The following is a 23,451-nucleotide window of genomic DNA, read 5'->3' on the forward strand; positions in this document are numbered from 1 at the left end:
CATTTCAGTTTGTACAGGTTGCATATTTAATGCATGCTAACCTTATGGGTCACAATTGTGATCCTCCGAAAATGCAGCCTGTCAAGAGTATATTCTTTATTCCCCAGCAAGGAAATTGGGTATAGCAGAATGATGCTTGCTGGATAAACTAAGATGCTTATCTAAATTCCCTGAAATAACTTGATTTAGTATGAAATCTTTCTATCCTTAAAGTCATTGAAGATGGGGTACACTCCCAAAGAGAAATTAAACCTTCATGCACATGGTCATATATAGCAACGGGTTGTATGAAGAGCACTCCCTTGCATCCAACTGTTCTGGATTTCTTGGGACTCCTGAGCCAAAATGTGGAGAGGTTCTTATAAACTCCGGGTGGGCAGGGGCATTACTAGGATGGGTGTATGGCTGGACTTGAACATTTCCAAAAGTTTTGTCAGTTATACACTCTGAGTTATTCATGGGACCCTGTATGTTAATATGCATCTAATCTAATATTGAGGTTTATTTCTGTTGGACTCTGTAAAAGGTGCACCTGCGTTAAGGAGCAACGCTCCCAGGCTACACAGCTCACAACTGAGCACCATAAGCTAAATTGTCACCTGTTTTTGATGATCAACTACTGTAGAAACAGCATTTACATTCATCAGTTTTTTTCATAGTTGTTTTATAACCATGATCTCATCTTGACATTAAGAGACCAGTTGTTCTTACACAGACTACTGAAAAGGACTCCGGTTTACCTACAGAATTCATTTTTACAGCTTTTCAGATTAAGGGAGCAATCGGACTGCAGTATTATTCATGCCAGGATAGCATTGCAATCCTTGGACCATCCGTCGTCTCTCCTGACCTGAGCGTGACAGCTGCATAGAAATACTGTACATGATGTTCCGCTCAGGTCAGGAGAGCCGTCAGCCAGTCCGAGGATTGCAATGCGATCCTCACCTGAGTAATACAGCCGTCTGACTGCTCTCAGCTCAATTATGGTGGCAGTGGTTATTCATCAATGTAATCTCTTTAATCACATTAAATTATTTGTATGCCACAACTATCAAGTGCAAAACAGTGTATAAAGGCACCAATGGATTAGGCATAGGCTAGTTTAGTAGCTACTGTCCATGTTGATCCACCCTGTTGTGTCAGAAGCTGCATTATCAGGTCCCACTAGTCTGGCAATGTGCTTTAGTTTTCTTCTCACAGAATACAATCATCAGTTGTAATGAAATGCTTAAACTACAGCTTCAGGGGAAAATCTCTCAAAGTCCAATAGTAGCTTTTGTATATTGAATCAATCGGGAAACCCTAAGGACAATAACAGTGTTGTTAATTGTAAGCCTTTGTGTATCGAAGCTTTATGTGGTAACAACAACCAACCTCCTGTGAAAATATTTAAAGGAAACATGACAGGTTGGGAAACGCTATTTACCTGAAGATATAGGTTCCTGATTCATTAAAAGTCTTTACGAAAAAAAAAACTTGTGTAAAACACTTTCAAAAGTTGCAAAATTTTGAGGGAATGCAAAGTTGCACAAAAATGTTGCCACTTTGACGTTTTCACACCAGTGTGTTGCTACACCCGGCCTTCAAATACATGAAAGGTGGTGATTAGTGTTGAGCATTCCGATACTGCAAATATCGGGTATCGGCCGATATTCGCTGTATCGGAATTCCGATACCGAGTTCCGATACTTTTGCGATATCGGATACCGGAATCGGAATTTCCCATAGTGCAATGATGCACTATAATGGAGTGTGGGTGGTGTGTGAGCGGAGACTGCGTGTATGTGTGTGCCGGCGGGGTCTGTGCGGGCCTGCCGGGGGTCTGTGCATGCCTGCCGGGGGTCTGTGCGGCCTGCCGGGGGTCTGTGCGGGCTGCCAGGGGTCTGTGTGGGCTGCCGGGGGTCTGTATGGGCCTTCCGGGGCTCTGTGCTGCCTGCCGGGGGTCTGTGCGGGCCTGCCGTGGGTCTGTGGGTGCCTGCCGGGGGTCTGTGCGGGCTGCCGGGGGTCTGTACGGCCTGCCGGGGCTCTGTGCGGGCTACCGGGGGTCTGTGCGGGCCTGCCGGGGGTCTGTGCGGGCCTGCCGGGGGTCTGTGCATGCCTGCCGGGGGTCTGTGCGGCCTGCCGGGGGTCTGTGCGGGCTGCCGGGGGTCTGTGTGGGCTTCCGGGGGTCTGTATGGGCCTGCCGGGGCTCTGTGCAGCCTGCCGGGGGTCTGTGCGTGCCTGCCGTGGGTCTGTGCAGGCTGCCGGGGGTCTATACGGCCTGCCGGGGCTCTGTGCGGGCTACCGGGGGTCTGTGCGGGCCTGCCGGGGGTCTGTGCGGGCCTGCCGGGGGTCTGTGCGTGCCTGCCGGGGGTCTGTGCGGGCTGCCGGGGGTCTGTCCGTGTGTGCAGGCATCGTCCGATGGGACTACAAGTCCCATCAGTCGATGTCTGCTACAGTGACAGTGATTGACACATTAGCCAATGATGGGACAGTAGTAGTCCCATCATCCGGCTAATGTGTTGAATGTAAAAAAAAAATACTACATACATACTACATACATATATACAGGGCCATATTTGCCACTAGGCACTTGAGGGCACATGCCTAGGGCGGGGACGATGCGGGGGGTGGCACCTGAGCAAGGTTTTTTTTTTTTTTTAAAGTCCTGGGTCACCTCCCGACCGACCGCTCCCACCCGCCCCCTGCCTGCCTGCCTGCCCGCCTGACTCCCACCCACCCTCCTTGAAGACGATACTCACCCTGCTCCAGTGATGCCTGGTCTCAGCGTCAGTAGCGCGTTCTGAGTGAGCGGTCACGTGGTACCGCTCATTAAGGTCATGAATATGCACATATTCATGACCTTAATGAGCGGTACCACATGACCGCTCACTCAGGAAGAAGGTGCTGCGCCGGGAGTCGGGACAGAGCTAGAGGGATGTTGGCGCGGCCGCACGGTGTGGGACAGGTGAGTATGAGGGACAGGGGACGGGGGATGAAGGAGGATGGTAAGCCGAGCCATGCAAGATGGGAGAAGGAGCAGGAGGGTGGAGAGATGAGCCATGTATACGAGGGGGAATATGTGTCATGCATACAAGAGGTGAGGGGGGGGGGGTTTATGAGCCATGCATACAGGAGGAGGGGGAACATGAGCCATGCATACAGGAGGGGATTATGAGCCATGCATACAGGGGGGAATATGAGCCATGCATACAGGAGGGGGGGATATGAGCCATGCATACAGGGGGGGAATTATGAGCCATGCAAACACGAGGGGGTGGTGGTGGAATATACAGGAGGTGGGGGGAATTATGAGCCATGCATACAGGAGGGGGGTGGAATATGAGCCATGCATACAGAAGATGGGGGGGGAATTATGAGCCATGCATACAGTGGGGGGATTATGAGCCATGCATACAGGAGGGGGGGGGATATGAGCCATCATACAGGAGGGGGGAATATGAGCCATGCATACAGGAGGGAGAATATGAGCCATGCATACAGGAGGAGGGGGGAATATGAGCCATGCATATGGGATGGGAGGGAGATGAGCCATGCATACAAGATGGGAGGGGGGCATTATACAGTATTGAGCATCATGTGGGGTCATTATACAGTATGGAGCATCATGTGGGGTCATTATACAGTATGGAGCATCATGTGGGGCCATTATACAGTATTGAGCATCATGTGTGGCCATTATACAGTATAGAGCATCATGTGTGGCTATTATACAGTATTGAGCATCATGTGTGGCCATTATACAGTATGGAGCATCACGTGTGGCCATTATACAGTATGGAGCATTATGTGTGGCCATTATACAGTATTGAGCATCATGTGGGGCAATTATACAGTTATGAACATCATGTGGGGTCATTATACAGTATGGAGCATCATGTGTGGCCAGTATACAGTATGGAGCATCATGTGTGGCCATATACAGTATGGAGCATTGTGTGGCCATATTTATTTTTGTTTATAATTATTGTATACTAGATGGTGGCCCGATTCTAACGCATCGGGTATTCTAGAATATGCATGTCCACGTAGTATATTGCACAGCCCATGTAGTATATTGCCCAGACACATAGTATATTGCCCAGCTACGTAGTATATTGCCCAGTGACGTAGTATATTGACCAACCACGTAGTATATTGCCCAGCCACGTAGTATATTGCCCAACCACGTAGTATATTGCCCAGTGACATAGTATATTGCCCAGTCACGTAGTATATTGCCCAATCACATAGTATATTGCCCAGTCACGTAGTATATTGCCCAGCCACGTAGTATATTGCCCAGTTACGTAGTATATTGCCTAGTGACGTAGTATATTGCGCAGCCACGTAGTATATTGCCCAGTTGCGTAGTATATTGCCTAGTGACGCATTATATTGCGCAGCCACGTAGTATATTGCCCAGTGACGTAGTATATTGCCCAGTGATGTAGTATACAGCACAGAGCCACGTAGTATATTGCCCAGTGACGTAGTATATTGCCCAGTGACGTAGTATATTGCCCAGTGACGTAGAATACAGCACAGAGCCACGTAGTATATTGCCCAGCCACGTAGTATATTGCACAGCGACGTAGTATACAGCACAGAGCCACGTAGTATATTGCCCAGCTACGTAGTATATTGCCCAGCTAGGTTTGTCACAGGTTAAAAAATAAACATATACTCACCTTTCCGAGGGCCCCTTGTAGTCCACGGCAGCTTCCGGTCCCAGGGTTGGTATGAGCGCAGGACCTGTGATGACGTCGCGGTCATATGACCGTGACGTCATGGCAGGTCTTTCTAGCGCAGGCGCGCAGGGCCTGTGATGACGTCGTGGTCACATGATCGTCACATCATGACAGGTCCTTCTCGTGCAGGCGCGCAGGGCCTGTGATGACGTCGCATAGGCAGCGTCAATAGTAAAAAGTTGGGGACACACAGGGTTAATAGCGGCGGTAACGGAGTGCGTTACCCGCGGCATAACGCGGTCCATTACCGCCGGCATTAACCCTGTGTTAGTGGTGACCGGAGGGGAGTATGCGGGCGACAGGCACTGACTGCGGGGAGTAAGGAGCGACCATTTTCTTCCGGACTGTGCCTGTCGCTGATTGGTCGCGGCAGCCATGACAGGCAGCTGGTGAGACCAATCAGCGAATGAATAACCGTGACAGAAGGACAGGCAGAAAGATGGAAGTGACCCTTAGACAATTATATAGTAGATGAAACAGTCTGATCAGCAGTGCTAAATGGGTGTGGTTGGGACGTGGATATGGGTGTGACTAGTTGTGAAATGGGTGTGGTCAGAGGCGTGGCCTAAAATTTGCCGTGGCGCCCAGCGAGCGTCGCAAACTTTATACCTCTTTCCCTTCTTCAAAAGTTGAGAGGTATGGTACCACATTTGCCAGATCACGGCAAAGTGCCACAAATCCCATGGGGAATGAATGAGGCCGAACACAGTATTGCCGTAAGTGATCCGTTACGCGGCAGATGCAGAAAAACTGCCCGATCTGCTGCAAAAGGCTACTTTCACATCAGCGATTCTTGCCAAAGTCACTGCCGATAGTGTCATACTCGCCAATGGGGGAGGCAGCACTAAAAGTGCCTAGGGCAGCAGAAACTCTAAATACGGCCCAGCATACATACATACAACATACTACATACATACTACATACATACTGCATATATACTACATACATACAACATACATACTACATACATACAGTACATACATACTACATACATACTACATACAGTACATACTACATACATACATACATACCGTATTTCCCGGCGTATAAGACGACTTTTTGACCCCTAAAAATTGTCCCAAGTGTCGGGGGTCGCCTTATACGCCGGGTACGGCGTGTGCAGGGAGCGATCCTGCATTTCGGCATGTGGTTCCCAGGGTCTGGAGGAGAGGAGACTCTCCTTCAGGCCCTGGGATCCATATTAATGTAAAAAATAAAGAATAAAAATAAAAAACATGGATATACTTACCCTCGGACGGGCCCTGAATCACAGCGCTGCTAGCGTCTCCCTCTGTTCCTTAGAATGCGGTGAGTGAAGGACCTTCAGTGACGTCGCGGTCACATGAGCGGTCAGGGTCACCTGACCGCTCATGTGACCGCGACGTCACTGAAGGTCCTTCACTCACCGCATTCTAAGGAACAGAATGATTTTTCAGCAGTCTATAAAAGGTATGCTCATATTAATAGTTTAAAAAGGTCAATTGTGGTGACAGATTTCCTTTAAAGGTAAAATAAAGGCCCCCCTGTCATACACTTAAGGCTACTTTCACACTTCCGTCTTTTGTCCTCCGTTGCAATCCGTCGTTATGGGCAAAAAACGGATCCTGCAAATGTCCATGCAGGATGCATTTTTTGCCCATACACTTGCATTAACGACAGATCGCGACGGATGGGCACACGTCGCATCCGTCATGCGACGGATCCGTCGTGTTTTGGCGGACGCGACGCACAAAAAAGTTCGATGTAATGTTTTTTTGTGCGACGTGTCTGCCATTTACGACCGCGCATGCGCAGCTGAAACTCCGCCCCCTTCTCCCCGGACTGCAGAATGGGCAGCGGATGCGTTGAAAAACTGCATCCGCTGCCCACTTCTTGCAGTTATTTCACAACGTCCGTCAGTACGTCGGCCCGACGCATTGCGACGGGCCCGTACCGATGGAAGTGTGAAAGTAGCCTTAAATAGCGGTCAGCTGACGATAACTTAGCTGATCTTTTGGATTGCAGGTATCTCACCGAACTCTTCCATACACAGGAGCACTTGCTTAGTCAAGCACTCCAGTGTTCTCTATTTGAGAGCCACTACTCTCACTCTCACTCTCTCAAGATGGCTTATCTCTTAAGGTACCGTCACACTAAGCGACGCTGCAGCGATACCGACAACGATCCGGATCGCTGCAGCGTCGCTGTTTGGTCGCTGGAGAGCTGTCACACAGACCGCTCTCCAGCGATCAACGATCCCGAGGTCCCCGGTAACCAGGGTAAACATCGGCTTACTAAGCGCAGGGCCGCGCTTAGTAACCCGATGTTTACCCTGGTTACCATCGTTAAAGTAAAAAAAACAACCACTACATACTTACCTACCGCTGTCTGTCCTCGGCGCTCTGCTTCTCTGCTCTGGCTGTGAGCGCCGGGCAGCCGGAAAGCAGAGCGGTGACGTCAACGCTCTGCTTTCCGGCCGCTGTGCTCACAGCCAGTGCAGGAGGAGTGCAGAGAAGCACAGCGCCGAGGACAGACAGCGGTAGGTAAGTATGTAGTGGTTGTTTTTTTTACTTTAACGATGGTAACCAGGGTAAACATCGGGTTACTAAGCGCGGCCCTGCGCTTAGTAACCCGATGTTTACCCTGGTTACCAGCGAAGACATCGCTGAATCGGCATCACACACGCCGATTCAGCGATGTCAGCGGGAGATCCAGCGACGAAATAAAGTTCTGGACTTTCTTCCCCGACCAGCGACATCACAGCAGGGGCCTGATCGCTGCTTTAGAACAGGGATGTCAAACTCACATACAAAGAAAAGTCTCAGGCCAACCTTGATATGTCTTAACAAAAAAAAGTCTACAATTGTGGAAGTTTTTCCTTATCAAATATAACTATGAACTTTTTCATATAGAAACAAATTTAAAGGGGTCATCTCACAAACAAAGTACATTATATACTCGAGTTTAAGCCGACCTGAATATAAGCCAAGGCACCTAATTTTAACACAAGAAACTGGAAAACCTTATTGACTCGAGTTTAACCCTGGTATGCATGGCCCCCTCATCCCATTCTGGTATTCATGGCTCCCTCATCCCTATACTGTTATGCAAAGCCTCCTCATCCCTGATTTATGCTTGTAAGCAGCGCATGGCAGTGACGTCATGCAGGTGCTTACAAGCAGAGGACAGCTGCCGTAATACCCACTGATCTCCATGCCAAGACTATGAGCGTGTGGAGCACTGAATATTTATTGATCTTTAATAGCAGGCACAGTAACCTCAGCCACTGGCTTGCTGCAGCGGCCAGGTGACCACATGTGCATGCTACTAAAGGGAATGAATATTCACTGCTCTCCACGCCTATGGGAGTGGAGAGCAGTGAATGTTCATTCCCTTAAGTAGCGGGCACACTTCAGAGCCCAGGAGCTGCAGAAGCCAGCTGCTGCGGCTAACAGCTTATCCACTATTAAAAATAAATTAATATTCACTGCTCTCCACTTCCATGGGCTTATTCACTGACTGATTGGGGGAAGGATACATGTGTCTTATTCTAATCCTGCACTTCCGTTAATGGTTTAGGTTAGTCAGGCAGAATTTATCCTATAGCAGTGATGGCGAACCTTTTAGAGACCGAGTACAGAAACAGCAACCCAAAACCCACTTATTTATCAGAATGTGCCAATATGGCAATTTAACATCACATCACAAAAGACCTGCAAAATATTCCCCCTTACACAAACACGCACACATACGCACACACACTCTACCCCTCTACAAAATATACACACACACAGTACCTCCGTAAAAAATATATATATATACACACACACACTGCCCCTTTAAAGTCCATGTCCTGCTGGAGCTCTTACCAGCGCACACACGCATTGTCTTTACTCCTCTTCGGCCATGGTAGCAATGTTGCATGTTGGCCCTGGGGCTGACAGGATCTCCGAGGAGGCACATTGATCACCGAGGGGACACAGAGATCACTGGAGGGTGGCACGAAGATCACAGGGGCAACAAAGCTGGAGGGGACAGAGATCACGCATGCCATAGGTTCACCATCACTGAATTATAGTATCAGTGAATTACTCAAAGCTAGAGTTGAGCAAATTTTGCAAAATTCAGTTCAGATTATGATCGCCGGTGAATATTGTATTTGCAATATTCACCGAACACAGCCGAACGTCATTGGAGTCATTGGGACTAGAGTTGAGAGAATATGTTCAGAACCGATCGTCGTACATAAATTCAGCACAAATAGGGTACAAAAATGGCACAAAAATGGCACAAATATGGCAAATTCGGATTCCGCGATCGTTTCTGAACATATTCGCTCAATCCATTAAATTGTCAAAATTTGGAGGGAGAGTCCTTCAACCCTTCTGTGCATTTGCTTTGAATGTCTCTGAGAACTTTTTCATATGTAAAAATTGATATATTTATGCATCTATGGACAAGATTGCAAAAACAACTCCTATATACCACGAACAGCGCCTTAGCTCACAACAGATTGTGAATGGAATTAAGCCTATTCACTTAAGTGGAGCTGGACTGCAATACTGATGCAACCTTTGAACAGGCAGGGCACTGTTGTTTTTAAGAAGGCAGACATGTTTTTCTAATCTTCTGCAAGCCCTTCAGTTCCAAGCAGAATAACTTTGGTTCCTTAGGCTATGTTTCCACGGTCAGGAAATGTTCAGGATTTGCTGCGGATTGGACGCTGTGTACGGCCGCAGCGTCCAGATGTTACAGCATAGTGGAGGGGATTTTATGAAATCCCGTCTCCACTATGTGCGCACGGCTGCATCCAGCAGCCCTGCGTATCCGGACATGCGCCGCGTCTTTACCGACCGCAGTATGTCTATCACCGTGCGTACAACAGGGGGCAGCGCTTTGGGCGGAGGGGGGTATCCGCTGCGTCCAAAGCGCTACATTTCCTGACCGTGGAAACATAGCCTACAGTATATTAAAACACACCTTGTACATTATCTCATGATTCATTGTTTTATAGATCTAGTGTGTTAAGTTTGTGTGTGTGTGTACATATATTGTGAGATAGCACTCACTAACGGGTTGGGGAATACTCACTTACCAACGGGATTCAAGGTACACAGGAACACTTTTTCACTTAAACAGTCTATGCGGTTTATTAAAGAATCATAAACTGTATCATGAACAGTCCATTACACACTGTATCAGGACATCACATTAAGTTGCGGTCACTAATCACGCTGGACCTCAGTCCATCCAGTTACCATGGGTGACCGCATAGTTCATAACGCTTCTTAGTACTCGGCTTTAATACGGAGTCTCTAAATACGCCAGACTTCTCTGTCCAGTTTCCGCAGGAGACCACATGCTGAACAGTTCATTATATCCACTGGAGAAGCTGCCTAACGGGGATCACCAACTTGTCTGACAGACATACACTACTCGGTTCCAGACCCACCGAAGGACGGTAGCTTCCCCCACACAATAGCCGTCACCGGCTCTGCAAGTCCTTGGCCTCACCTCATGCTCTTCAGGGATCCAGTCCTACTTCCAGGACCTCGCAACACAGAGGCCATTCAGGATCACGGCCTCAGAAGGTCCTATTCAGGAAGTCCGTCCCTGGCTGGGACCATCGAACACACAGGCCACTAGTGCCAAAGCCCCACCATGTGCTATTCAGGGAGATGGCACTCCCAACACACAGGCTTTTCTGGGACCTTGCATACGGACCATACAGATCCAAACACTCTCCACCATGTGTCCCACACCCTGGTCACATTACATATTTGTAACCACTTCCATAGATGGGTGGTGTGTGTGTGGCTAGTTCGACCTGCCCAGCTCTCAGAACTAGCTCTGCCAACCTCCCTCTAAAACAACACAATTACTTGTAGGACTACAGGTCCCAGAACAACCTTACTTCAGGCTGACAGCGCAGAGTATCTTCCTCTGCGACACACATACCGGCCATGCACAATAATGCCAGACTTTGTCTCATCACCATAGTTATGCCTGCGACTGCCATGCATTCCTATGGCCTCAATACACCTCCATGCGTATTCTGGGGAGACCATGCAGCACCCCTTACCTGTAACAGGGGTCACCGCATCACAATATATATATATACAGTGGGGCAAAAAAGTATTTAGTCAGTCAGCAATAGTGCAAGATCCACCACTTAAAAAGATAAGAGGCGTCTGTAATTTACATCATAGGTAGACCTCAACTATGGGAGACAAACTGATAAAAAAAATCCAGAAAATCACATTGTCTGTTTTTTTATCATTTTTTTTGCATATTATGGTGGAAAATAAGTATTTGGTCAGAAACAAACAATCAAGATTTCTGGCTCTCACAGACCTGTAACTTCTTCTTTAAGAGTCTCCTCTTTCCTCCACTCATTACCTGTAGTAATGGCACCTGTTTAAACTTGTTATCAGTATAAAAAGACACCTGTGCACACCCTCAAACAGTCTGACTCCAAACTCCACTATGGTGAAGACCAAAGAGCTGTCAAAGGACACCAGAAACAAAATTGTAGCCCTGCACCAGGCTGGGAAGACTGAATCTGCAATAGCCAACCAGCTTGGAGTGAAGAAATCAACAGTGGGAGCAATAATTAGAAAATGGAAGACATACAAGACCCCTGATAATCTCCCTCGATCTGGGGCTCTACGCAAAATCCCACCCCGTGGGGTCAGAATGATCACAAGAACGGTGAGCAAAAATCCCAGAACCACACGGGGGGACCTAGTGAATGAACTGCAGAGAGCTGGGACCAATGTAACAAGGCCTACCATAAGTAACACACTACGCCACCATGGACTCAGATCCTGCAGTGCCAGACGTGTCCCGTTGCTTAAGCCAGTACATGTCCGGGCCCTTCTGAAGTTTGCTAGAGAGCATTTGGATGATCCAGAGGAGTTTTGGGAGAATGTCCTATGGTCTGATGAAACCAAACTGGAACTGTTTGGTAGAAACACAACTTGTCGTGTTTGGAGGAAAAAGAATACTGAGTTGCATCCATCAAACACCATACCTACTGTAAAGCATGGTGGTGGAAACATCATGCTTTGAGGCTGTTTCTCTGCAAAGGGGCCAGGACGACTGATCCGGGTACATGAAAGAATGAATGGGGCCATGTATCGTGAGATTTTGAGTGCAAACCTCCTTCCATCAGCAAGGGCATTAAAGATGAAACGTGGCTAGGTCTTTCAACATGACAATGATCCAAAGCACACCGCCAGGGCAACGAAGGAGTGGCTTCGTAAGAAGCATTTCAAGGTCCTGGAGTGGCCTAGCCAGTCTCCAGATCTCAACCCTATAGAAAACCTTTGGAGGGAGTTGAAAGTCCGTGTTGCCAAGCGAAAAGCCAAAAACATCACTGCTCTAGAGGAGATCTGCATGGAGGAATGGGCCAACATACGAACAACAGTGTGTGGCAACCTTGTGAAGACTTACAGAAAACGTTTGACCTCTGTCATTGCTAACAAAGGATATATTACAAAGTATTGAGATGAAATTTTGTTTCTGACCAAATACTTATTTTCCACCATAATATGCAAATAAAATGTTAAAAAAACAGACAATGTGATTTTCTGGATTTTTTTTTCTCAGTTTGTCTCCCATAGTTGAGGTCTACCTATGATGTAAATAACAGACGCCTCTCATCTTTTTAAGTGGTGGAACTTGCACTATTCCTGACTGACTAAATACTTTTTTGCCCCACTGTATATATATATATATATATATCTATATATATAATTGTCTAAGGGTTTTTCCGTCTGTCTGTCTGTCTGTCTGTCTGTCTGTCCTGGAAATCCCGGCTCTCTGATTGGTCGAGGCCGCCAGGCCTCGACCAATCAGAGACCGGCACAGCATCGACGTAGAAATCCGGCGTCTCTGATTGGTCGAGGCCGCCAGGCCTCGACCAATCAGCAACGGGCACAGCGACGATGATGTCATAAAGGACGTAGAAATCCCGCGTCTGATTGGTCGAGGCCGCCAGGCCTCGACCAATCAGCAACGGGCACAGCGACGATGATGTCATAATGGTTGCCATGGCGACGATGTCATAAAGGTTGCCTCGACCAATCAGCGACGGGCACAGTGTGCCGCGAATTCTGGAATCATCATTGTCCATATACTACGGGGACATGCATATTCTAGAATACCCGATGCGTTAGAATCGGGCCACAATCTAGTATATATATAATTGCCTAAGGGTTTTTCCGTCTGTCTGTCTGTCTGTCTGTCTGTCTGTCCTGGAAATCCCGGCTCTCTGATTGGTCGAGGCCGCCAGGCCTCGACCAATCAGAGACCGGCACAGCATCGACGTAGAAATCCAGCGTCTCTGATTGGTCGAGGCCGCCAGGCCTCGACCAATCAGCAACGGGCACAGCGACGATGTCATAAAGGACGTAGACATCCTGCGTCTCTGATTGGTCGAGGCCGCCAGGCCTCCACCAATCAGCAACGGGCACAGCAACGATGATGTCATAATGGTTGCCATGGCGACGATGATGTCATAAAGGTTGCCTCGACCAATCAGCAACGGGCACAGTCTGCCGCGAATTCTGGAATCATCATTGTCCATATATTACAGGGACATGCATATTCTAGAATACCCGATGCGTTAGAATCGGGCCACAACCCCGCCGGGGTGCACCCGTAGTCAGGAGGCCCGAGCCGCACAGGCCGCACACAGCCAGGGACAACAGTAGAGGAAGAGCAGGACTTATCTTATGTTTTCTGCTCCCACCACTGTTCTATTCCCAGCAGGCTGCAGCCTCTCCTCACAGAGAGGAGGTCGGAGAGGAGGCCTCACTGACAACACGGCAGCAGCAGGTGGCTGATATCAGTCCTCTCTGCTCTGTGTCCTCATCCCCATCCACATTGGGTTCTGCAGCCCTATCCAACTGATCTCTGCACTATGTGGCTGACCTCCTCCATGGCTCATCTGATCACCTGAGGTCATAAATTAGTATGTGTGTGTTTGTATATTTACATGTGTGTGTATAGTATATGTATGTATGTGTGTGTGCGCATCTGTGTGTGTATGTATGTACAGTATACAGTATAAACATACTATTCTACTGAAGTTGGATCAGCCTGTAATTTGATTTTCCACTTTGAGTATCATTCCGATCTCAGATTTGGTGAACAGGGTAAATGAAAAAGGCAGAAAAAAAAGGTATCAATAATTTCATACACATGCCATGCAAGCCAGTTAGACATGCAGGTTAGTGAGGACGACATGCAGGAGGACAGTCACTGGCAAAACACAAAAATTCACTTAGTCCAGTCCAAAAAGTTTTTGTTCAGATGAGTAGCCGCCCGCCCGCCCCGGCCGGCCTGCACAGTGCTCCATACTGTATAATGGCCACACATGATGCTCCATACTGTATAACGGCCACACAGTGCTCCATACTGTATAATGGTCACACATGATACTCCACCGCCTGCCGGCTGCGGGATGGAGTAATAGGAGGAGATATAGGGGGATATATGGAGTAATAGGGGGAGATATAGGAGGATATATGGAGTAATAGGAGGAGATATAGCGGGATATATGGAGTAATAGGGGGAGATATAGGAGGATATATGGAGTAATAGGGGGAGATATAGGGAGGATATATGGAGTAATAGGAGGAGATATAGCGGGATATATGGAGTAGTATAATGGCCACACATGATGCTCCATACTGTTTAATGGCCACACAGTGCTCCATACTGTATAATGGCCATACATGATGCTCCATACTGTATAATGGCCACACATAGTGCTCCATACTGTATAATAGCCACACATGATGCTCCATACTGTATAATGGCCACACAGTGCTCCATACTGTATAATGGCCACACATGATGCTCCATACTGTATAATGGCCACACAGTGCTCCATACTGTATAATGGCCACACATGATGCTCCATACTGTATAACGGCCACACAGTGCTCCATACTGTATAATGGTCACACATGATACTCCACCGCCAGCCGGCCCGGCCGGCCGCATGCCGCAGTAAAAATGAGAAATCGCTGGTCAACTTTTAACCCTTATAACGTCCTGACATGCCCCGCCCCGCCCCGCATGCAGCTCCGCTTTGTACACCACATACACACCCGCCGGCGGCCGGGCGTCTGCGGGGCAGAGACTCATTTCAGCAAAGTGCCGCCTGCCGCCCGGCGTATTCCCATAGCCAGACACATTACTTCGGCCACCCCAGATGAATTTAAGAGAGAGTTACTTGAGGATCCTTCATTGGAGGGATATCGTGGGAAGGCACGGGAGGGGAGAGGGGTGCTGGAAGGGGAACAGTTTGTATGGAAGCAGGGACTCCTCTACCGGATCACAGAGCAGCACCACACAGGGACGAGCCCCACTATAAAACGACAGCTGGTAGTTCCCAAGAAGTATAGGCAGGAGTTACTGCGAATCTCTCATGACATACCCTTGGCCGGGCACTTCGGCGTCAGTCACACCAGGCATCGTCTGACACAAAAAATTTTGGCCAGGAGTAACCTATGCTGTTCGTCAGTACTGCAAGACCTGTGACAGTTGCCAGCGCATTGGCAAGAGGGGAGATCGATGCAAGGCCAAATTACGCCTCCTCCCCATTGGGGAGGAACCATTTAGCCGAGTATAGCGGCGGTAACGGAGTGCGTTACCCGCAGCATAACGCGGTCTGTTACCGCCGGCATTAACCCTGTGTTAACGGTGACCGGAGGGGAGTATGCGGGCGACAGGCACTGACTGCGGGGAGTAAGGAGCGGCCATTTTCTTCCGGATTGTGCCCGTCGCTGATTGGTTGCGGCAGCCATGACAGGCAGCGAATGAATAATCGTGACAGAAGGACAGACAGACAGACGGAAGTGACCCTTAGACAATTATATAGTAGATATATATATATATATATATACAGTACAGACCAAAAGTTTGGACCCACCTTCTCATTTAAAGATTTTTCTGTATTTTCATGACTATAAAAATTGCACATTCACACTGAAGGCATCACAACTATAAATTAACACATGTGGAATTATATACTTAACAAAAAAGTGTGAAACAACTGAAAATATGTCTTATATTCTAGGTTCTTCAAAGTAGCCACCTTTTGCCTTGATGACTGCTTTGCACACTCTTGGCATTTTCTTGATGAGCTTCAAGAGGTAGTCACCAGGAATGGTCTTCCAACAATCTTGAAGGAGTTCCCACGCGGGCGCCGGCGGCCGGCTGCGAGATGCTGGACGTGGTGGGGCCCGGGGCCCGGGTGGGGCGGCGGCATCGGGTATTCTAGAATATGCATGTCCCCGTAGTATATGGACAATGATGATTCCAGAATTCGCGGCACACTGTGCCCGTCGCTGATTGGTCGAGGCAACCTTTATGACATCATCGTCGCCATGGCAACCATTATGACATCTACGTCGATACTGTGCCCGTCGCTGAATCAGAAACGTGAGATGTCTACGTCCTTTATGACATCATCGTCGCTGTGCCCGTTGCTGATTGGTCAAGGCCGCAAGGCCGCAAGGCCTGTGCCTGTATGTCATCTCCTCCTGTATATAGTATATACCTGTGTGTCATCTCCTTCTGTATATAGTATATACCTGTGTGTCATCTCCTCCTGTATATAGTATATACCTGTGTGTCATCTCCTCCTGTATATAGTATATATCTGTGTGTCATCTCCTCCTGTATATAGTATATACCTGTGTGTCATCCCCTCCTGTATATAGTATGTACCTATATGTCATCTCCTCCTGTATATAGTATATACCTGTGTGTCATCTCCCCTGTATATAGTATATATGTGTGTGTCATCTCCTCCTGTATATAGTATATACCTATGTGTCATCTCCTCCTGTCTATAGTATATACCTGTATGTCATCTCTTCTGTATATACTATATACCTGTATGTCATCTCCTCCTATATATAGTATATACCTGTATGTCATCTCCCGTATATAGTATATACCTGTATGTCATCTCCCCTGTATATCTATATATATAATTGCCTAAGGGTTTTTCCGTCTGTCTGTCTGTCTGTCCTGGAAATCCCGCGTCTCTGATTGGTCGAGGCCGCCAGGCCTCGACCAATCAGCGATGGGCACAGCGACGATGATGTCATAAAGGACATAGAGCCTGGCGGCCTCGACCAATCAGCGACGGGCACAGTATCGACGTAGATGTCATAATGGTTGCCATGGCGACGATGATGTCATAAAGGTTGCCTCAACCAATCAGCGACGGGCACAGTCTGCCACGAATTCTGGAATCATCATTGTCCATATACTACGGGGACATGCATATTCTAGAATACCCGATGCGTTAGAATCGGGCCACAATCTAGTAGTATATACCTGCTGTATGTCATCTCCTCCTCTATATACCTATGTGTCATCTCCTTTTTTATATAGTATATACCTGTATGTCATCTCCTCCTGTATATAGTATATACGTGTCATCTCCTCATGTATATAGTATATACCTGTAAATCATCTCCTCCTGTATATAGTATATACCTGTGTGTCATGTGCTCCTGTATATAGTATATACCTGTGTGTCATCTCCTCCTGTATATAGTATATACCTGTATGTCATCTCCTCCTGTATATAGTATGTACCTGTATGTCATCTCCTCCTGTATATAGTATATACCTGTGTCATCTCCTCCTGTATATAGTATATACCTGTGTGTCATCTGCTCCTGTATATAGTATATACCTGTGTGTCATCTCCTCCTGTATATAGTATATACCTGTATGTCATCTCCTCCTGTATATAGTATGTACCTGTATGTCATCTCCTCCTGTATATAGTATATACCTGTGTCATCTCCTCCTGTATATAGTATATACCTGTGTGTCATCTGCTCCTGTATATAGTATATATCTGTGTGTCATCTCCTCCTGTATATAGTATATACGTGTGTCATCTCCCCTGTATATAGTATTTACCTGTGTGTCATCTCCTCCTGTATATAGTATATACCTGTGTGTCATCTCCTCCTGTATATAGTATATATCTGTGTGTCATCTCCTCCCGTATATAGTATATACCTGTGTGTCATCTCCTCCTGTATATAGTATATATCTGTGTGTCATCTCCTCCTGTATATAGTATATACCTGTGTGTCATCCCCTCCTATATATAGTATATACCTGTATGTCATCTCCCGTATATAGTATATACCTGTATGTCATCTCCTGTATCTATATATATAATTTTCTAAGGGTTTTTCCGTCTGTCTGTCTGTCTGTCTGTCTGTCTGTCCTGGAAATCCCGGCTCTCTGATTGGTCGAGGCCGCCAGGCCTCGACCAATCAGCAACGGGCACAGCGACGATGATGTCATAAAGGACGTAGACATCTCACGTTTCTGATTCAGCAACGGGCACAGTATCGACAATGATGTCATAATGGTTGCCATGGCGACGATGATGTCATAAAGGTTGCCTCGACCAAGCAGCGACGGGCACAGTCTGCCGCGAATTCTGGAATCATCATTGTCCATATACTACGGGGACATGCATATTCTAGAATACCCGATGCGTTAGAATCGGGCCACAATCTAGTATATATATAATTGTCTAAGGGTTTTTCCGTCTGTTTGTCTGTCTGTCTGTCCCTGAAATCCCTGGCGGCCTCGACCAATCAGAGACGGGCACAGCATGGCGATGATGATGTCATAAAGGTTGCCTCGACCAATCAGCGACGGGCACAGTCTGCCGTGAATTCGCCTCGACCAATCAGCGACGGGCACAGTATCGACGTAGATGTCATAATGGTTGCCATGGCGACGATCATGGCATAAAAATTGCCTCGACCAATCAGCGACGGGCACAGTCTGCCGTGAATTCTGGAATCATCATTGTCCATATACTACGGGGACATGCATATTCTAGAATACCCGATGCGTTAGAATCGGGCCACAATCTAGTCTATATATATAATTGTCTAAGGGTTTTTCCGTCTGTCTGTCTGTCTGTCTGTCTGTCCTGGAAATCCCGGCTCTCTGATTGGTCGAGGCCGCCAGCGACGACGATGTCATAAAGGACGTAGAAATCCCACGTTTCTGATTCAGCGACAGGCACAGTATCGACGTAGATGTCATAATGGTTGCCATGGCGACGATGTCATAAAGGTTGCCTTGACCAATCAGCGACGGGCACAGTCTGCCGCGAATTCTGGAATCATCATTGTCCATATACTACGGGGACATGCATATTCTAGAATACCCGATGCGTTAGAATCGGGCCACAATCTAGTATGTGTGTATATATATATATATATATATATATATATATATATATATATGTATATATATATACTAGATTGTGGCCCGATTCTAACGCATCGGGTATTCTAGAATATGCATGTCCCTGTAATATATGGACAATGATGATTCCAGAATTCGCGGCAGACTGTGCCCGTCGCTGATTGGTCGAGGCAACCTTTATGACATTATCGTCGCCATGGCAACCATTATGACATCATCGTCGCTGTGCCCGTTGCTGATTGGTCGAGGCCTGGCGGCCTCGACCAATCGGAGACGCAGGATGTCTACGTCCTTTATGACATCATCGTCGCTTTGCCCGTTGCTGATTGGTCGAGGCCTGGCGGCCTCGACCAATCAGAGACGCTGGATTTCTACGTCGATGCTGTGCCGCTCTCTGATTGGTCGAGGCCGCCAGGCCGGGATTTCCAGGACAGACAGACAGACAGACAGACAGACAGACAGACGGAAAAACCCTTAGGCAATTATATATATAGATATATAGATACCGTATATACTCGAGTATAAGCCGAGACCCCTAATTTTGCAACAAAAAACTGGGAAAACTAATTGACTCGAGTATAAGCCTAGGGTGGAAAATGCAGCAGCTACGAGTAATGTTAAAAATAAAAATAGATACCAATAAAAGTAAAATTAATTGAGACATCAGTAGGTTAAGTGTTTTTGAATATCCATATTAAATCAAGAGCCCCATATAATGCTCCATACAGTTCATTATGGCCCATAAGATGCTCCATATACAAATATGCCCCATATAATGCTCCATGCAGTTCTTTATGGCCCCATAAGATGCTCCATACAAAATAGGCCCCATATAATGCTCCATACAGGTCATTATGGCCCCATAAGATGATCCATATACAAATATGTCCCATATAATGCTCCATGCAGTTCTTTATGGCCCCATAAGATGTTCCATACAAAATATGCCCTATATAATGCTCCATGCAGTTCTTTATGGCCCCATAAGATGCCCCATATAGTGCTACATTCAGTTCTTTATGGCCCCATAGATGTCCCATATTATGCTACATTCAGTTCTTTATGGCCCCATAGATGCCCCATATAATGCTACATTCAGTTCTTTATGGCCCCATAGGTGCCCCATATAATGCTCCATGCAGTTCTTTATGGCTCCATAGATGCCCCATATAATGCTCCATGCAGTTATGGCCCCATAGATGCTCCATATAATGCTCCATGCAGTTATGGCCCCATAGATGCCCCATATAATATACATGCATTTATGGCCCCATAGATGCCCCATATAATGTTCCATGAAGTTATGGCCCCATGTAATGCTCCATGCGGTTATGGCCCCATAGATGCCCCATATAATGCTCCATGCAGTTATGGCCCCTTAGATGCCCCATATAATGCTCCATGCAGTTATGGCCGCATAGATGTCCCATATAATGCTCCATGCAGTTATGGCCCCATATAATGCTCCATGCAGTTATGGCCCCATAGATGCCCCATATAATGCTCCAAGCAGTTATGGCCCCATATAATGCTCCATGCAGTTATGACCCCATAGATGCCCCATATAATGCACCATGCAGTTATGGCCCCACATAATGCTCCATGCAGTTATGACCCCATAGATGCCCCATATAATGCTCCATGCAGTTATGGTCCCATAGATGCCCCATATAATGCTCCATGCAGTTCTTGCCATGCATTGTGCCACATACAATGCTGCTGCTGCTGCGCTAAAAAAAATGACATACTCACCTTTCGTCGCTGCTCCTCAGCGTCCCGTCTCTCCGCACTGACTATTCAGGCAGAGGGCGGTGTGCACACTAATACGTCATCGCGCCCTCTGACCTGAAGTCACAGCAAGAGGATGGGAAGACGAGGCGGCGCTGGAACGCAGAAAGATGAATATGACATACTTACCTGCTCCCGGCGCTCCTGATGCGGTCCCTGCGTGTCCCACGGTTTTCGGGAGCGGCAGCTTCTTCCTGTAGTGAGCGGTTACATGGTACCACTCATTACAGTGATGAATATGTGGCTCCACCCCTATGGGAGTGGAGTCCATATTTATAACTTTAATTAGCGGTACCAGTGACCGCTGAACAGGGGAAGAAGCTGCAGGCGCCTGAAGACCGTGGGACATGCAGGGAGCGCATCAGGAGCGCTAGGGGCAGGTGAGTATTTGACAGGCGTCGCTCCACCTCACCTGCCGACCCCCCCGCCTTCCATGACTTGAGTATAAGCCGAGAGGGGCACTTTCAGCCCACTTTTTGGGGCTGAAAATCTCGGCTTATACTCGAGTATATACGGTATATATATAAAAAAATCTTTACACATTAAAGCTGCACTCCGCATTATCTTGTGGACCCATAAATTAGGAATGGAGCAGACGCCTGTTATAGATTTCAGCCTTCAGCACAATATTAGCACTCAGGCAGTGTGAGAGAATTTACGGAATTGCACACAGCAATCACTATTAGGATTTTCTGGTCCCGGCCGCTGTCCCCTTTTATGCAGTTTGTTTAAAAAACAAACTGTGGTTTACTCAACTTCTCCAGATCCAGTGTTGAGTCTCCACCTCTTCTCCAGGTGTCAGGCATTGTCTGCAGTGCTGACATCACATCGACAGCCTTGCAGCCAATCAGTGAGTTCAGCGTCTTGTACCGTCAACTCGGCCGAGTTAGGCTACGTTCACATTAGCGTTTTGCGTGTTTGCGTCGGTTTAGCGTCGGGCGACGCAGCGGCGACGCATGCGTCATGCGCCCCTATATTTAACATGGGGGACGCATGCGTTTTTGTGTGATTCATTGTGCGACGCATGCGTTTTTTTTGCCGCAAGCGTCGGGCCAAGAAAACGCAACAAGTTGCATTTTTCTTGCGTCCAAATTTTGGCAAAAAACGACGCATGCGTCGCAAAACGCAGCGTTTTTGCGTGCGTTTTGATGCGTTTTCATTTGCGTTGTGCGTTGCATCACCGACGCAGCGGCGCACAACGCAAATGTGAACGTAGCCTTACTGAGCTTGGTTATTGACTGCAGACAATAAAAGACACATGGCAGCAGCGGCAGAGACTCAGCGTTGGACCCTAGAAGGGTTGGTAGTGCATAGTTGATTTTCCAAAATAAATAAAGTTGTGAGACAGAGTTTTTTGATACTGGAAAATCCCTTTTGCTGCATCATCACGTGATGGGGGATTACAGGAAGGAACAGACACAAACAAACTGAGAAATTATAGAGTGCAAAGAGGAGAAACTACACATCAACTACTGTAAACTTTCAGAGTGTCAAGTCTGCAGCTGTTGGATATTCCAAGAAGATCAAGCATGCACACCTCCGATCCATATAAGAATGGGTTTTGCAGAGCCCCATTTTCCAGATCTCAGGATGGATGGAAGATATAGCTTTCCTTTCGGGGAATACCACTTTTAAACGTCTCATCATTTAACAGCAAACACAAGGGAAATCTCTTTATGACAAGTGTTCTTTTAAACAAGATACAGTGCCTTGCGAAAGTATTTGGCTCCCTGGAACTTTTCAACCTTTTCCCACATATCATGCTTCAAACATAAAGATACCAAAAGTAAATTTTTGGCGAAGAATCAACAACAAGTGGAACACAATTGTGTTTAAATTTTTGTGGAAATTCAAAAACTTCCAGAACCCCCTTTCTATGTTTCTTACCTGGCCGTCTTTCTGCGCTGGCACTCGCCTCTCCTGCCCTGCGCCTGCCACACAGTGTCCCAAGCCAGCAGCCACAGATCTTGTCGGGCGGCGATCTCTAAGTCCCCCTGGATCCTATACGGCCGCCTTTTCAGCGAATGTGTGCAGATGTGGCTGTGCTTCTTGAAAAAGCCACAGCGTCCGGTTATCTAGCTGAGTCCTTAGTCTCTCCAGTAGAATGGGGCCTGTCCCCTGAATGCGACGTAGTTTCATTTTCCTTCATCTCCCTCTCTATGGGAACTCCTTCCTGTCTGACATGATCCTTCTGCTTCCTCTCTCTCTCATGTCTGCTCTCTCTTTTCCCCTGCAGACTCTCTGTCTCCACCCACACCCTCTACCCATATACCCTCTTCCAGCCTGAGATAAAGCCATCCTCCCTAACAGTATGTCCAGGTGTCCTGACTGAAGTGTCTAGTGTTGGATCCTGGTGTGGGGTTCTGTGCAGTGCCCCCTCCTTACCTGAGAGCGGAATACCACACCTCTGGCTGAGGTGCAGTATCTCTGTAGCGACTGGACCCTCAGAGGCGCCAACCCCTCCCCCCGTTAAACACAGCACGTCCTCAGGCTGGAACAGAGCAAAACAGGTGTTACAGGAAAACATGTAAACATTTTTCTGAATTGCAATTCAATAGGTTAAAACTTTCTTCCCTTTATGGGAGGCACTTTAAACTTGAACGTCACAATTTAAATAACAATATATAAAACATAGTCCCTAACCATTAAAGCGTTAGCTTATTCATAGAATCAT

The 23,451-nt window shown here is 47.4% G+C and overlaps 1 protein-coding gene across 1 annotated transcript in view; it reads right to left on the bottom strand.

The window, feature by feature from the left end:
- The window catches only part of LOC138671977 (uncharacterized), an 84,753-nt gene extending 61,532 nt beyond the window's left edge, over positions 1-23,221 (bottom strand). Inside the window, exon 1 of the mRNA XM_069760078.1 lies at positions 23,163-23,221. The gene's annotated coding sequence lies outside the window, so the exon portion shown is untranslated. The remainder of the gene's footprint in view (positions 1-23,162) is intronic.
- Between the last annotated feature and the right edge of the window lie 230 nt (positions 23,222-23,451).

The sequence above is a fragment of the Ranitomeya imitator genome, chromosome 3 (assembly GCF_032444005.1).
Source record: "Ranitomeya imitator isolate aRanImi1 chromosome 3, aRanImi1.pri, whole genome shotgun sequence".
Classification (NCBI taxonomy): Eukaryota; Metazoa; Chordata; class Amphibia; order Anura; family Dendrobatidae; genus Ranitomeya; species Ranitomeya imitator.